The sequence below is a fragment of the Lithobates pipiens genome, unplaced genomic scaffold (assembly GCF_037356315.1).
Source record: "Lithobates pipiens isolate NorthernLeopardFrog02 unplaced genomic scaffold, aLitPip1_a1.2 Scaffold_11, whole genome shotgun sequence".
Lineage (NCBI taxonomy): Eukaryota > Metazoa > Chordata > Amphibia > Anura > Ranidae > Lithobates > Lithobates pipiens.
This window is the reverse complement of record NW_027507696.1, coordinates 20,442,698-20,458,645: the sequence shown is the minus strand read 5'-3', so window position 1 is coordinate 20,458,645 and position 15,948 is coordinate 20,442,698. Positions and strand designations below refer to the sequence as shown.

Sequence of the window (15,948 nt, the reverse complement as noted above, 5' to 3'; positions counted from 1 at the left end):
TACAGTGATCACTGGTGAAAGGGTTAACTAGGGGCAATCAGGGGGTTAAAATCTTTATTAGGTAGTATATGGGGGTCCCTGACGCTATATAAAAACCTGACGGGGAACCTAAATAACTAACTGGCTAACCAGCGTCACCAGTGGCACTTATACGGTGATCGCTGGTGAAAGGGTTAACTAGGGGCAATCAGGAGGTTAAAACCATTATAGGGTAGTATATGGGGGTACCTAGCGCTATAAAAACCTGGCGGTGAACCTAAAAAAAAATAACTAGTGACACTAATGCAGCGATCAGAAAAACGATCACTTAGTGACACTGGCAAAAGGAGGTGAAAGGGTTAACTAGGGGCAATCAGGGGGTTAAAACTGTTATTGGGTAGTATATGGGGGTACCTAGCGCTATAAAAACCTGGCGGTGAACCTAAAAAAATAACTAGCTACCTAGCGGCACCAGTGACACTAATGCAGCGATCAGAAAAACGATTGCTTAGTGACACTGGCAAAAGGGGGTGAAAGGGTTAACTCTAGGGGCAATCAGGGGGTTAAACTTTTTATTGGGGGGGTAGGGGGCTACCCTGGACCTAACACTAACTGCCCTGACAGTTTTTACTGTCACAACTGACACTAAATACAGTGATCAGTAAATAAATGATCACTGCAATCAGTGACACTGTGACTGGGGGGGGGGGGCGGCGATCGGGGGGGGGGGATTTGTGTGCCTATGTGTACCTACATGTTGTCAGTGTAGTGTTGGTGCACTTACTTTCTCTGTTCTCCTCGCAGTCCAGTCAAAAAGACCACCCCGAGGAGAATGACATCACTTCCTCCCGTCCTGTGTTTACACTACACAGGCGGGGGAAGCTTCTCATTCGCCAGGAGCGATCGAGAGGGGATGGCCAGAAACCAACGGCCATCCCCTCATCCCGGATCGCTCCTGAAGCGAAACAGACCGCCACAGCCACCGATCGGACCCCCCACGCGCTGGAAGGCAAGCACGTACATGTACAGTGCCTTGCGAAAGTATTCGGCCCCCTTGAACTTTTCAACCTTTTGCCACATTTCAGGCTTCAAACATAAAGATATAAAAAATGTATTTTTTGTGAAGATTCACCAACAAGTGGGACACAATTGTGAAGTGGAACGAAATCTATTGGATTTTAGAAACTTTTTTAACTAATAAAAAAATGAAAAGTGGGGCGTGCAAAATTATTCGGCTCCCTTGCGTTAATACTTTGTAGAGCCACCTTTTGCTGCGATTACAGCTGCAAGTCGCTTGGGGTATGTATCTATCAGTTTTGCACATCGAGAGACTGAAATTCTTGCCCATTCTTCCTTGCAAAACAGCTCGAGCTCAGTGAGATTGGATGGAGAGCGTTTGTAAACAGCAGTTTTCAGCTCTTTCCACAGATTCTCGATAGGATTTAGGTCTGGACTTTGACTTGGCCATTCTAACACCTGGATACGTTTATTTGTGAACCATTCCTTTGTAGATTTTGCTGTATGTTTGGGATCATTGTCTTGTTGGAAGATAAATCTCCGTCCCAGTTTCAGGTCTTTTGCAGACTCCCAACAGGTTTTCATCCAGAATGGTCCTGTATTTGGCTGCATCCATCTTCCCCTCAATTTTAACCATCTTCCCTGTCCCTGCTGAAGAAAAGCAGGCCCAAACCATGATGCTGCCACCACGTTTGACAGTGGGGATGGTGTGTTGAGGGTGATGAGCTGTGTTGCTTTTACGCCAAACATATCGTTTTGCGTTGTGGGCAAAAAGTTCGATTTTGGTTTCATCTGACCAGAGCACCTTCTTCCACATGTTTGGTGTGTCTCCCAGGTGGCTTGTGGCAAACTTTAGACGAGACTTTTTATGGATATCTTTGAGAAATGGCTTTCTTCTTGCCACTCTTCCATAAAGGCCAGATTTGTGCAGTGTACGACTGATTGTTGTCCTATGGACAGACTCTCCCACCTCAGCTGTAGTTCTCTGCAGTTCATCCAGAGTGATCATGGGCATCTTGGCTGCATCTCTGATCAGTCTTCTCCTTGTCTGAGCTTAAAGTTTAGAGGGACGGCCAGGTCTTGGTAGATTTGCAGTGGTCTGATACTCCTTCCATTTCAAAATGATCGCTTGCACAGTGCTCCTTGGGATGTTTAAAGCTTGGGAAATCTTTTTGTATCCAAATCCGGCTTTAAACGTCTCCACAACAGTATTACGGACCTGCCTGGTGTGTTCCTTGGTCTTCATGATGCTCTCTGCGCTTTCAACAGAACCCTGAGACTATCACAGAGCAGGTGCATTTATACAGAGACTTGATTACACATAGGTGGATTCTATTTATCACCATCAGTCATTTAGGACAACATTGGATCATTCAGAGATCCTCGCTGAACTTCTGGAGTGAGTTTGCTGCGCTGAAAGTAAAGGGGCCGAATAATTTTGCACGCACCACTTTTCAGTTTTTTATTTGCTAAAAAAGTTTCAAAAATCCAATAGATTTCGTTTCACTTCACAATTGTGTCCCACTTGTTGGCGATTCTTCACAAAAAAATTTTTTTTATATTTTCATGTTTGAAGCCTGAAATGTGGCAAAAGGTTGAAAACTTCAAGGGGGCCGAATACTTTCGCAAGGCACTGCACGTGCTTGTGCCTGTCGTGCCATTCTGCCGACGTACATTGCCATGCAGCGGTCCTTAAGTGGTTAGGAAAAGCGAGAAGAGAGGGGTTTTCAAATCCCTGGAATGCTAAGCTGCTGCCAGTTCAACAACCCTGGAGGTAAGTACAGCAGAGACCATGGCGGTAGGGAGGGTTGTCTGGTGTTAGTTCACCTTTACAGAAAAATCGTAAGGGTGAGCTAACACTTTAAGCTTCCAAAGGTCGGCTTGAGAAGGGGTGGGAGCATTTGAGTAATGTCCCCCCACATAGTAATATATTTAGTGCCATTGTGGAGGTGGGTGCTGAAATGATGGGGCTATTGTTTGGTAAAGCCAGCCCTGCTTGAGAATGTCGCAGCTAATGTGAGAGAATTAACAGCTGGCATTGCGTAAGACAGGCTGGGCGAAGTTTGCTCTTATCACGAGTCGGCAGCACTTAGCTCCATCTACTCATACAACACGAGTTGTCAATACAGTCACATTAAGGTGGAAGTCCATGCTAAAACTAAAATCCCCACATCTATAGACACCCATGATTTAACACTAACCTGTCTAGCCCTGTAAAGAAAAAAAAAATCAGTATACATATCTTTTTGGAAGCCGATCCGACCCGATCTCCAGCAGGGGAAGCTCTGCAGAGTACACGGCCAACAACAGCTGTGAAATTAATGGGAAGTGACGTCACACATAGACTTACTATGGGGCTTCCGTTGTCAGATGTATCCTCTGCACCCGCCTCCACAGCAAGGCCGCTGGTAACAGCTCAGTGTGAGATCGGGTCGGATCAGCTTCAAAAAAGGTATGTATACCGATTTCTTCTTTACAGGGCTAGATAGGTTAGTGCTAGATTGTGGGTGTGTATAGATGTGGGGATTTTAGTTTTAGCATGGACTTCTACTTTAACAATTATGTTTTCACACAGTGTTGGCTTTACTTAATGGCCCCAGCATCTCAATGGCTCCATCCCCACTGTCAACTTCTATAAGAGCATATTAGGGAAAATCCCAAGCACGAATGCTCCCGCCATGTATGCATTACCTATTTATCGAAAACTATAAAAAAAATAAAAGTTTTGGGTTTGGATATACTGTAAAGCAGAACTAAAGTCTGCTGATAGCTCTGTTCCAGCAATGCGGTGCCAACATCTTTTATGGCTCACTCTGGATACCGGGTCTTTGTCTGTCTTGATTGGTGGGGATGATGCTACTCCTATGCATGTGCACAGGAGTTCTGTTATCCTGGTACCAAGGTGTGCTGTGAAAGTACACAGAGGTTCCCATCCGCAGCTCAGTGCTCATTCTAAAGAAGCAGGTGCTTTTTTTTTTTTTTTTTGCATGCTTCTCCTCTGCAAAAAAAAAAAAAAAATAAAGAAAGGCAGCCTGTCTGCTGGCAATTTTTTTACTTTTTTTCTGCTTTAACCACCTTAAGACCCCTTTCAGGCGCTTTAGCATTAAAAAAAGCACCTGTAAAGCGCTTGAAAGAAGCCTCATCTGCAATCCCAATGTAAAAGCCCAAGTGCTTTAAGAGCCCTTTCACAATGTCAGCGTCCGAAAAACGCTTGTAAAGCGCCGCTTAAACTAGCAGCGCTTTACCAGCGTTTTTCGAGCGTTATTGGGGCACTTTTAACCCCTGCTTGTGGTCAAATAAAGAGTTAAAAGCGCCCACAAAGCGCTGCTGCCAAAAGCGCTTTTCAGGTGTTTTGCAGGCGCTTCCCATTGATTTCAATGGGAAGGGGCGCTTTAGGAGCGTTGTATTCACCGCTCCAAAAGCGCCGCAAAGAAGCTGCTTGCAGGACTTTTTTTTGACGCCCTGCAAGCGCAGCGCCTCAGTGTGAAAGCACTTGGGCTTTTACATTGGGATTGCAGTAGCAGCTTCTTTCAGGCGCTTTACAGGTGCTTTCTTTAACCACTTGCTTACTGGGCACTTAAACCCCCCTCAGTCCCAGACCAATTTTTAGCTTTCAGCGCTGATGCATTTTGAATGACAATTGCGCGGTCATACAACACTGTACCCAAATGAAATTTTTATCATTTTTTTCCCACAAATAGAGCTTTCTTTTGGTGGTATTTAATTACAGCTGGGAGTTTTATTTTTTGCTAAACAAACAAAAAAAATGCAAAAAAAATAAAAAATCATGTTTAATAGTTTGTTATAAAATTTTTCAAACAGGTCATTTTTCTCCTTCATTGAAGTGCGCTGATGAGGCGGCACTGATAGGCTGCATTGGTGGGCACTGATAGGCTGCACTGGTGGGCACTGATAGGCATAGTTAAGGCGGCACTAATAGGCACAGATAAGGCGGCACCGATGGGCACAGATAAGGCGGCACTGATGGGCAAAGATGGGCAAAGATAAGATGGCACGGATGGGTGGCACTAAGGGGCACTGATAGGTACCACTGATAGATGGGACTGGTGGGCACTGATAGGTGGCACTGCTGGGCACAGATATGTGGCACTGGGGTGCAGCACCTTTGTTGAGGCAGATTGTGGGCACTGCTGGGTGGCACTGTGGGCACTGCTGGGTGGCACTGACGGGGGGCACTTATTTTTTAATTATGTTTATTGATGAGGGGGCAGGTGGGCACTGGCAGGGCTGGCCGTGATCGGGACCGATGTCCCGATCACGGCCGCCGGTGATCGGCTCTTTTTTTTCTCCTCGCATAATAGCCGATTACCAGCTCCATTATATCACATGATCAGCTGTCATTGGCTAACAGCTGATCACGTGATAAGGGGTCGGGATCGACCCCTTGCTTGGATCGGTGATCAGGCGAGTCTCATAGACTCGCCGATCACAGAGCGCGCCGCGCGCGCCCCTCAGGGGGCACGCAGGCCGCTCGTGCACGGGACGACGTCAATAGACGTAGTCCCGGCAAAGGAGATCCGCGCTGTAGCCGTCATTCGGCTATAGCGCGGGTCTCAACTGGTTAAAGCTAAAGCGCCTGAAAAATGCTCAAGTGTGAAAGGGATCTCAGTGTGAAAGCACTCAGGCTTTCACATTGGGATTGCAGATGAGGCTTCTTTCAAGCACTTTACACGCGCTTTTTTTTAACGCTAAAGCGCCTGAAAAACGCCCCAGTGTGAAAGGGGTCCAATACTGCTGTACATATACTGTGTATATATGTACACATACTGTGTGTGTGTGTAATTATATATTTATATTACATATATATACACACACACACACACACACACAGTATCTCACAAGTGAGTACACCCCTCACATTTTTGTAAATATTTTATTATATCATACAGCGGTTTAACAGGACAGATTCCACTCAGGACAGGCCTCGCCATGGTCGACCAAAGGAGTTGAGTGCACGTGCTCAGCGTCACATCCAGGGGTTGTCTTTGGGAAAGAGATGTACGAGTGCTGCCAGCATTGCTGCAAAGGTTGATTTATACTGTTATACAAGCTGTACACTCACTAATTTACATTGTAGCAAAGTGTCATTTCTTCAGTGTTGTCACATTAAAAGATATAATAAAATATTTACAAAAATGTGAGGGGTGTACTCACTTCTGAGAGAAATATTATATATATATATATATATATATATATATATATATATATATATATATATATATATATATACACACACACACACAGTATCTCACAAAAGTGTGTACACCCGTTACATTTTTGTAACAATTTTATTATATCTTTTCATGTGACAACACTGAAGAAATGACACTTTGCTACAATGTAGTGAGTGTACAGCTTGCATAACAGTGTAAATTGTAGTAGCATTCATGGTTTCCTCAAAAAAAAAAAAAAAAAAAAAAAAAAACACTGTAGCTCCTCAGTGTCGGCAGCACTTATGCAGTCCCAGACCACGACACTCCCACCACCATGCTCAACTGTAGGCAAGACACACTTGTCTTTGTACTCCTCGCCTGGTTTCTGCCACACACGCTTGACACCATCTGAACCAAATACATTTACCTTGGTCTCATCAGACCACAGGACATGGTTCCAGTAATCCATGTCCTTAGTCTGCTTGTCTTCAGCAAACTGTTTGCGAACTTTCTGGTGCATCATCTTTAGAAGAGGCTTCCCTCTGGAATGACAGCCATGCAGACCAATTTAATGCAGTGTGTGGCGTATGGTCTGAGCACTGACAAGCTGACCCCCTACCCCTTCACCCTCTGCAGTAATGTTGGCAGCACCTATACGTCTATTTCCCAAAGACAACCTCTGGATATGACACTGAGCACGTGCACTTATACTTCTTTGGTCAACCACGGAGAGACCGGTTCTGAGTGGATCCTGTCCTGTTAAACCACAGTATGCTCTTGGCCACCATGCTGAAGCTCAGTTTCGGGGTCTTGCCAATCTTCTTATAGGCTAAGCCATCTTTATGTAGACTAAAAATTATTTTTTTCAGATCCTCAGAGTTCCTTGCCATTAGGTGCCATGTTGAACTTCCAGTGACCAGTATGAGAGAGTGAGAGCGATAACACCACATTTAACACACCTGCTCCCCATTCACACCTGAGACCTTTTAACATCAATGAGTCACAAGACACTGGGGAGGGAAAATGGCTAATTAGACCCAATTTGGACATTTTCACTTGGGGTATACTCACTTTTGTTGCCAGTGGTGTAGACTTTAATGGCTGTGTGTAGAGCTGCACGATTCTGGCTAAAATGAGAATCAAGTTTTTTTTGTTTTTTTTTTGCTTAGAAGATAGATCACATTAAAACAAACAACACAAAAAAATTGGGTTACTTTTCCATCTGTCTGCGGATCGCATCGGGGAGAGCGGCGCTCTGACAGGTCTGTCTCTGCACAGTGTGCAGAGACGGACCTGTCATCTTCCTGCTCAGCGGGGATCGACGGAGCAATCCCCGCGGAGTAAGCGGATGTCCACGGGGCAATTATCACAGATCCGTCCTGTGTGAAAGAGCCCTAAAGTTACAATGTTTCAATTTAAAAACTTGGCAGACTGCCCTGATGTTTTCTTTTGACAGCTGAGTGAGCAGATGAGTCTCTCCACTTAAAGAATCGGCAAACTCTGCAATAAAGATCGTCAGAGGGGTTGAATCGAGATCACGCTTTTTTTTTATGATTAATTGTGCAGCTCTAGCTGTTTGTTGAGTTATTTTGAGGGGACAGCAAATGTACACTGTTATATAAGCTGTAAACTCACTACTTTATATTATATGAAGCAAAGTATAATTTCTTCAGTGTTAAAACATGAAAAGATATAATAAAATATTTACAAAAATGTAGGGGCGTACTGACTTTTGTGAGAATATATATATATATACATATTGAGATTAGGGATGCACCGAAATTTCGGCCGCCGAAACATATCGGCCGAAAATGATGTTTTCGGCAAAATGCCGAAAGGAAAATCTTGCCGATAATGGGGCCGAAAATGGGGGTGGGGCCTGTGCGGGGCTCCGCCCCCTGGTGCCGCCCATTGCACGGGTGTTTTCCTGGCTCGTCCCCAGTCCTCTGTCCTCCGTCCTCCCTCCTCCTTTCCTCCCGCCCGACAGTGCGGTGATCTCCGTGTGTCACGGAGCTGTGCACTGAATTGCCCGGGCGGCTGCAGTAACAATGTCCCGCCTCCTGTGACAGACGGTACACTGATCCAATGGCGGGACATTGAATCAGCGTGACGTGATTACAGGAGGCGGGACATTGTTACTGCAGCCGCTCCCGGGAAATTCAATGCACAGCTCCGTGACACATGGAGATCACCGCACAGATCCGGGCATGGGTGAGGCTGCATTTAGACACTGCATAAGGGGGAAAGAGTGTGCCCAGGGCAAGCATTGCAGAGTTTTGTCCGCAGCTAAATCAAGTTTTTTGTGCCCACAGTGCTGCTGCATCCAAAAGTCATTTGTTTGCCTCTGAAACTATCTACCTCTAGCCACTAGTGTGAATGGAGCCATGCTATATAAACCAGGTCACAGGACAAAGGCTGTACTCACTTTATTGACCATATAAAAAAAATAATAATAATCTTGATTTTGACCCAGCTAGTTTTTTATCGCCATGTGATAGAATGGGGAAGGGTTAAGTTATTGCTAGTAGAGGTAACGATATGAGCATTCCCAATAGAAGTCTGTTGGAACGGAACCAGGTAGCTTGCTTGGGGCCAGTTCACACCAGATGCAGTTCCGTGTTTTTTTTTTTTTTTTTGCACAAAATGCATGCACAGTGTTTTCCATGTATTCCAATGGCTCTAGTTCACACCATGCAGTCAGTTTCCACACCGGAAACTGACTGCATGGTGTGACCTAAAGCCATTGGAATACATGGAAAACACTGTGCATGTATTTTTATCAGGCAGGCTGCATCTGAGGGGGAACTGGTGAGGCTGCTTTGATCTCCTGTACCATGCCTGCAGTCTCTGGCCATCTCCTGTACCATGCCTGCAGTCTCTGACCAGCTCCTGTACCATATCCCCAGTCTCTGACCATCTCCTGTACCATGCCTGCAGTCTCTGACCATCTCCTGTACCATGCCTGCAGTCTCTGACCATCTCCTGTACCATGCCTGCAGTCTCTGACCATCTCCTGTACCATGCCTGCAGTCTCTGACCATCTCCTGTACCATGCCTGCAGTCTCTGACCATCTCCTGTACCATGCCTGCAGTCTCTGACCATCTCCTGTACCATGCCTGCAGTCTCTGACCATCTCCTGTACCATGCCTGCAGTCTCTGACCATCTCCTGTACCATGCCTGCAGTCTCTGACCATCACCTGTACCATGCCTGCAGTCTCTGACCATCACCTGTACCATGCCTGCAGTCTCTGACCATCACCTGTACCATGCCTGCAGTCTCTGACCATCTCCTGTACCATGCCTGCAGTCTCTGACCATCTGCTGTATGAAAATATTTTTTAAAAACAGTCATTTTCGGTATCAGTGCTGTTTCGGTATCGGTTTCGGTTTTCGGCCTAGTGTATTTTTCATTTTCGGTATCGGTTTCGGCACCAAAAAACCCATTCGGTGCACCCCTAATTGAGATAGTTATACTGGGATCATGGCTGAGGCTACAACCATTATCCCGGTACGGTTTTCCTCAGGTACCTCTTGTAGGACAGGAGCGCCTGAGATTGATCTGACCAGTAGTATCGGCTTCCCTTGCACACAGGAAGAGGAATGGATGTCGTTCCTCTCACTGTGTGACTTCACAAACCAGCAGCAACAAAGAGTGCACCACTTCTGCCTTCAGTTTGTTGTTTACAAGCAGTTACCAGCATGTAAAAAACAATCTCAGTTTGATCAGATGCTTTGGAGGCCAGAGGAGAGATGTAGGATCTAAAAGGCCCCAGATTGCTCCATAAAGAGGACCTATCACAAGGGATGTTGTTCATCCCCCGTTATACCAATAAAGTTGATAAAAAAAATTGAAGGTACAGTGGTAAAAAAAAAAAATTTAAATAAAATAATGAAATGTAAAAAATGTTTTAAAGCACCCCAGTCCTCCTTGCTTAAGCGCAAAGCACAAGCGTAGGTGCCACATGCATATGTAAAAGACGTTCACACCACACATCTGAGGTGTCACTGTGATTGTTAGCGAGAGCAGTACTTCTAGCACCAAACCTCCTGTGAAACTCTAAGGCATGGATATGCAATTAGCGGACCTCCAGCTGTTGCAAAACTACAAGTCCCATCATGCCTCTGACTCTGGGTGTCATGTTTGTGGCTGTCAGAGTCTTGCTATGCCTCATGGGACTTGTAGTTCTGCAACAGCTGGAGGTCCGCTAATTGCATATCCCTGCTCTAAGGGTTCATGTACACTGGCAGCTTCCAAACTTGAGTTTAGGAGCTTTTGGTGTTTTTTTTTTTTTTTGGGCCAAAGCTCCTAAACTTAACTCCATAAAAGCCTATGTGTCCATGCACACACAGGTTTTTTTACAATAGTTTAGAAACTGCTGCTGTCAGAAGAGGTTCAACCTCCCTCCCCTGAACGTGGAAGAATCACTTTCAGGATAGGAACGTTTTGATCGCCGGCTGAAAAACGGTGCGATTTTGCCACATTTTGCATTTACCTGCAGCCGGCAGACAACCTAGTCTGTGTGTATATGAGCCCTAAACTGGTAACCTGCAAAAAAAGTATTTATCTATTTGATATTATGGAAAATGAATAAAAAAAAAAAAAAAAAAAAAAAAAATTGCTTATGGAGATTGTTAAGTGTCGTAATTTATCACTGTTCCATGGGCTTACGCAGTTTTAAAGCGTGACATATTAGGGATCTATTTATGTGGCGTAATCGTTTTTATATTTTACCAGATAAGTGGGTATTCTATTGTGTTTGTGTGCAGTAGAAATTTGACAGTTTATTTTTTCTTAAAATTTTAAAAATGTTCTTACATTTTTGTAATAGATAAACTGCTGCGCAAATATTGTACAAACATAAAAAAAAATTGCAACAACCGCCATTTTAGGGCCTCTGCTTAAAGCATATAAAAAATGTTTGGGGGTTTCAAGTAATTTTCCAGCAAAAACAAAAATACAGATGACATGTATGAGAGAATTGGCCTGGGGGTTGAGTGTCTTAGAGGGCCAGCACTGGGGTTTCCTGAACTGCAGAGCCATTTCCAGGGTGCAATGCAGGAAACCCTGTCATGCTCAGCTGACCTACCCAGTGCCTTAAAAGTTCAGGAAGAGGGGTGGCGAAACTGTAATGAAGCAACACTCATGTTAGACAGAAAGTAACCACAACAAAGGAGCACATAAAGCATTTCCCTCTCTAACACTGTACAGCACTCATGGAAAAAAAACAAACAAAAAAAAAAACATTTTGCTGATTAAATGAGTTACTACATGAGAGTGCACCCTTCATGTATACAACAGGGTGCCTCATCACCTGCTGACCTATAGGCAAGGTACACTCATATCTGGACACTACAAGCAGAATAACAACCCACAATGACTACAAAACAAACCCCACACAACATGCCAGGAAGTTGTTTCCTGGTGAAGTTTCCCCCTGCACACAACAGCAGACATGTGGATTGCACTTTCTATGTTATTGCCAAGCCCCAGCTACAGTGCAACTTCTACTACACGTCATGGTTATCTTACTAGACATGAGAAAAACCACAGTACCTACCTTACACCTTTATGTATACTTCTGTTTCCACTCTACAAGCCTGGCGTCTTGCAGTTTCTATTCTTCTCGTCAGTTTCTCTCACACACGCCCCCAGATTCTCTAGGGCTAGGCTATTTCTCTGCTGCTTCCTCCTTTTCCCAGAAATCACGTGACCTGCCCTGAGCTCAACACAACACACATCCCTTGTCTACTAAGAGAGTGAGAGACTACACACTGCACACTAGACACTGTACACTGATAGAGACCAAACACTGTTCAATGATAGAGACTGCACAACACTAGACACTGTACACTGATAGAGACTACACACTGCATAACACTAGACACTATACACATAGAGACTACACACTGCACACCACTAGACACTGTACACTGATAGAGACTACACACTGCATAACACTAGACAGTGTACACTGATAGAGACTACACAATGCATGACACTGCACACTGATATAATAGACTGCACACCACTAGACTGCTCAGTGCTAGACACTGATATATAGACTGTACACCTCTAGACACTGATATAGAAGCTGCACACCACTACACTTCTTAGTGCTAGACACTGATTTAGAGACTGCACACCACTAGACTACTCAGTGCTAGACACCAATATAGAGACTGCACGCCACTAGACTGCTCAGTGCTAGACACCAATATATAGACTGCACACCACTAGACACTGATATATAGACTGCATACCACTAGACTGTTCACCACTAGACTGCTCAGTGCTAGAAACTGATATAAACACTGCACACCACTAGACTGCTCAGTGCTAGACACTGATATATAGACTGCACATCAATAGACTGCTCAGTGCTAGACACTGCACACTCATATAGAATGCACAACGCTAGACTGCTCACTGATATAGACTGCTCAGTGCTAGACACTGTACACTACTAGACTGCTCAGTGCTAGACACTGCACACCGATATAGACTGCACACCACTAGACTGCTCAGTGCTAGACACTGTACACTGATATAGACTGCTCAGTGCTAGACACTGCACATGGATATAGACTGCACACTACTAGACTGCTCAGTGCTAGACACTGTACACTGATATAGACTGCTCAGTGCTAGACACTGTACACTGATATAGATTGCTCAGTGCTAGACACTGTACACTGATATAGACTGCTCAGTGCTAGACACTGTACACTGATATAGATTGCTCAGTGCTAGACACTGTACACTGATATAGACTGCTCAGTGCTAGACACTGCACACTACTAGACTGCTCAGTGCAAGACACTGCACAACTATATAGACTGCTCAGTGCTAGACACTGCACAACTATATAGACTGCACACCACTAGACTGCTCAGTGCTAGACACTGCACACCGATATAGACTGCACACCACTAGACTGCTCAGTGCTAGACACTGTACACTGATATAGACTGCTCAGTGCTAGACACTGCACATGGATATAGACTGCACACTACTAGACTGCTCAGTGCTAGACACTGTACACTGATATAGACTGCTCAGTGCTAGACACTGTACACTGATATAGATTGCTCAGTGCTAGACACTGTACACTGATAAACTGCTCAGTGCTAGACACTGTACACTACTAGACTGCTCAGTGCTAGACACTGTACACTACTAGACTGCTCAGTGCTAGACACTGCACACCGATATAGACTGCACACCACTAGACTGCTCAGTGCTAGACACTGTACACTGATATAGACTGCTCAGTGCTAGACACTGCACATGGATATAGACTGCACACTACTAGACTGCTCAGTGCTAGACACTGTACACTGATATAGACTGCTCAGTGCTAGACACTGTACACTGATATAGATTGCTCAGTGCTAGACACTGTACACTGATATAGACTGCTCAGTGCTAGACACTGCACACTACTAGACTGCTCAGTGCTAGACACTGCACAACTATATAGACTGCACACCACTAGACTGCTCAGTGCTAGACACTGCACACCGATATAGACTGCACACCACTAGACTGCTCAGTGCTAGACACTGTACACTGATATAGACTGCTCAGTGCTAGACACTGTACACTGATATAGATTGCTCAGTGCTAGACACTGTACACTGATATAGACTGCTCAGTGCTAGACACTGTACACTGATATAGACTGCTCAGTGCTAGACACTGCACACTGATATAGACTGCTCAGTGCTAGACACTGCACACTGATATAGACTGCTCAGTGCTAGACACTGTACACTGATATAGACTGCTCAGTGCTAGACACTGCACATGGATATAGACTGCACACTACTAGACTGCTCAGTGCTAGACACTGTACACTGATATAGACTGCTCAGTGCTAGACACTGTACACTGATATAGATTGCTCAGTGCTAGACACTGTACACTGATAAACTGCTCAGTGCTAGACACTGCACACTACTAGACTGCTCAGTGCTAGACACTGCACAACTATATAGACTGCTCAGTGCTAGACACTGCACACCGATATAGACTGCACACCACTAGACTGCTCAGTGCTAGACACTGTACACTGATATAGACTGCTCAGTGCTAGACACTGTACACTGATATAGACTGCTCAGTGCTAGACACTGCACACCGATATAGACTGCTCAGAGCTAGACACTGTACACCGATATAGACTGCTCAGTGCTAGACACTGTACACCGATATAGACTGCTCAGTGCTAGACACTGTACACCGATATAGACTGCTCAGTGCTAGACACTGTACACCGATATAGACTGCTCAGTGCTAGACACTGTACACCGATATAGACTGCTCAGTGCTAGACACTGTACACTGATATAGACTGCTCAGTGCTAGACACTGCATACTGATATAGACTGCTCAGTGCTAGACACTGCACACTACTAGACTGCTCAGTGCTAGACACTGCACAACTATATAGACTGCACACCACTAGACTGCTCAGTGCTAGACAATGCACACCGACATAGACTGCACACCACTAGACTGCTCAGTGCTAGACACTGTACACTGATATAGACTGCTCAGTGCTAGACACTGCACATGGATATAGACTGCACACTACTAGACTGCTCAGTGCTAGACACTGTACACTGATATAGACTGCTCAGTGCTAGACACTGTACACTGATATAGATTGCTCAGTGCTAGACACTGTACACTGATATAGATTGCTCAGTGCTAGACACTGTACACTGATATAGACTGCTCAGTGCTAGACACTGTACACTGATATAGACTGCTCAGTGCTAGACACTGCACACTGATATAGACTGCTCAGTGCTAGACACTGTACACTGATATAGACTGCTCAGTGCTAGACACTGTACACTACTAGACTGCTCAGTGCTAGACACTGCACACCGATATAGACTGCACACCACTAGACTGCTCAGTGCTAGACACTGTACACTGATATAGACTGCTCAGTGCTAGACACTGCACATGGATATAGACTGCACACTACTAGACTGCTCAGTGCTAGACACTGTACACTGATATAGACTGCTCAGTGCTAGACACTGTACACTGATATAGATTGCTCAGTGCTAGACACTGTACACTGATATAGACTGCTCAGTGCTAGACACTGTACACTGATATAGACTGCTCAGTGCTAGACACTGTACACTGATATAGATTGCTCAGTGCTAGACACTGTACACTGATATAGATTGCTCAGTGCTAGACACTGTACACTGATATAGACTGCTCAGTGCTAGACACTGTACACTGATATAGATTGCTCAGTGCTAGACACTGTACACTGATATAGACTGCTCAGTGCTAGACACTGCACACTACTAGACTGCTCAGTGCAAGACACTGCACAACTATATAGACTGCTCAGTGCTAGACACTGCACAACTATATAGACTGCACACCACTAGACTGCTCAGTGCTAGACACTGCACACCGATATAGACTGCACACCACTAGACTGCTCAGTGCTAGACACTGTACACTGATATAGACTGCTCAATGCTAGACACTGTACACTGATATAGATTGCTCAGTGCTAGACACTGTACACTGATAGACTGCTCAATGCTAGACACTGCACATGGATATAGACTGCACACTACTAGACTGCTCAGTGCTAGACACTGTACACTGATATAGACTGCTCAGTGCTAGACACTGCACACTACTAGACTGCTCAGTGCAAGACACTGCACAACTATATAGACTGCTCAGTGCTAGACACTGCACAACTATATAGACTGCACACCACTAGACTGCT

The 15,948-nt window shown here is 44.9% G+C and overlaps 1 protein-coding gene across 3 annotated transcripts in view; it reads right to left on the bottom strand.

Annotated features, from left to right (window-relative positions):
- The window catches only part of IRF9 (interferon regulatory factor 9), a 73,974-nt gene extending 62,090 nt beyond the window's left edge, over positions 1-11,884 (bottom strand). For 2 of the 3 annotated variants that reach the window (XM_077469563.1, XM_077469579.1), the window contains exon 1: positions 11,731-11,884. The gene's annotated coding sequence lies outside the window, so the exon portion shown is untranslated. Of the gene's footprint in view, positions 1-7,241; positions 7,298-11,730 lie in introns of all 3 variants that reach the window. The other variant, XM_077469570.1, reaches the window with a different exon arrangement.
- Between the last annotated feature and the right edge of the window lie 4,064 nt (positions 11,885-15,948).